This window comes from Dermacentor silvarum, unplaced genomic scaffold, assembly GCF_013339745.2.
Source record: "Dermacentor silvarum isolate Dsil-2018 unplaced genomic scaffold, BIME_Dsil_1.4 Seq888, whole genome shotgun sequence".
NCBI lineage: Eukaryota > Metazoa > Arthropoda > Arachnida > Ixodida > Ixodidae > Dermacentor > Dermacentor silvarum.
In genome coordinates, this window is record NW_023606930.1 from 36,108 (window position 1) to 38,117 (window position 2,010).

At 43.4% G+C, this 2,010-nt stretch overlaps 1 non-coding gene across 1 annotated transcript; it reads right to left on the minus strand.

Annotated features, from left to right (window-relative positions):
- Positions 1-877: 877 nt before the first annotated feature.
- LOC119435749 (U2 spliceosomal RNA) lies at positions 878-1,064 on the minus strand. The gene has a single exon (XR_005188883.1). It is a non-coding gene; the product is annotated as a U2 spliceosomal RNA (small nuclear RNA).
- Positions 1,065-2,010: the final 946 nt, after the last annotated feature.

Below are 2,010 nucleotides of genomic sequence, written 5' to 3' on the forward strand. Positions count from 1 at the left end.
GTAGATTATTAGGAATGTATTATACTGAGTATATTATGTAATACATTAGTCCCGACCTAACAACAATAACAATTGTTGCGTATAAGATCGCTCTAAACACCAGTCAGCCAAGTTTATCTCTAGGGAAAAGCAAACCTTTGTTTATTGAAGCTTTGCCAAAGTTACAGCGGGCTCCACGATCAACGAATGCCGACTTGACCTCCTGAGTTTGCCATTAGTTGCAGTCGGATTTGCTTTCTTGCAGTCTATACTTCGTGTTATATGTCCAGTATTTTTTTTTCCGCTTTGCTGTAGCTCACGAGAGAGAGCTCAATCATCAAAAAGGATAACAAATGCAACTAGACAAATTGATACAAGCGTTATTGATGTCGCTAAAGTCAACACGACGAGGGATGGTCTTGTGTGTGATAGTGTGCAAAAAAGAGCATATGTGAGAGGACGGCAGTTCCTTGGCGAAACAGCAGAGTGCAGTGCGTGTCATTATCCGCGGAAGACTCAACAAGCCTCCATCATGGACCGCGGCAGAGGCATCTGCATATCGTGGAGAGAAGCACTGAGGCATCGCGATGATGAAGATGACTGCGCCTAGTGTTCCTAAAAACACTCGAAGGAACTGAGTTTGCACGACAGAAATCGTGTAGATGAAACAAAGCAATCATGCTCGGGTGAATCGGGTTGTTGGTCCAGTGGCTGGACAGCATGTGCGGCCTTATGTGGCATTTGCGAGGATTGCTTTCCCACAAGAAACGCGTAAGAAGTCACACACAATATGTTTATTTTCCTTTTCACTTATAATGTGTTTATCACCGTTTTTAGAGTAATACTGAGTAATTTTTTTTACCCCGAAGCTGTATAAGGCTAGTTTCGAGCGTATCGATGGCCGTAGACCAATAATCACGAAGATATCGCAAAACTGGGCCAACCCGTGGCTGAAATGAAGCAGCTAGGCTTCAAGCACTCCGCCAACTTGTAAAAAGAAGTTTAATATCTTGGGTCTAAATACAACCCGTACCAGATATTAAGCTGATAAGAACAGATACTACACTTTGATCCGCGTCGGCCATGTCTACTTTCACAACATACACCTGTACGCCATCCCGCGTATTCAAACTAGTGCATACCAGTCTGAGTGGCTGCTGTGTCCCGATGTCATGTTCTACGCACGCTCCTTTCCTCAGTTCTGTATGACTGTGAATTGGGTAGGCCACCAGTTCCACGGTCTGAAGAAGAGCAGCGTGCTTATACCAAGAACGACGGCGTAAACAGAAAAGAAAATGGGCGCGGCGGCGGTCGATGGAGACCAGTGACAATGAGCGGGTCGCGGACGCCAAGTGTAAGCGTGCTGCCCGCCAGGACCGCCAAGCTAAAGGAAATGCGATCCGTCCATGTGGCCCCGATCCCGCAAACTGGGTACGTTTCACCGGAGCAATGGTTAGTCACCACATACACAGATTCACTTGTCATTCACCTTCACCGAGTGGAATGAGACTGAATTTTTTGATGAATTATTTATATGTCACTGGTAAGCATGAATTCAATTTATTGCATAGAATCAGGGAATCGAGTCAATCGTATATTCGGATAGGTCCACTCACCCTAGTAAAGAAATTGCAAATCGAAACACTCTTGCTAATCTCATAATGCTATTTTCTGTTGTACGTGTAATTAAAAAATGGAGTGCTACCGAAAGTTCCAATCAAACTGCAGCTTACATAACTTTAGCGTTTTAATATGTACCCAAGATTGTAGCGAGAATTACACAACAAATAATGTTGTGAGGTAAGCGCTTTAGGAAAACCAACAAAAAACGTCGTTGCTGTTAACCGTGCACTGTGTATGACAAGCATGAGGAACCTTGGATAATAGTTTGGACACGCTTAAGGAAGTCTGAACTTTACAATGCTGTCGACCTTCCTATAACAGTCGCCCCCACTGTTTCTTTTTATTCAAGTCTGTCTTATTCTGTGTATTTGTACTATATGAATGCAATAGACAAAAGAAAAGAATTAT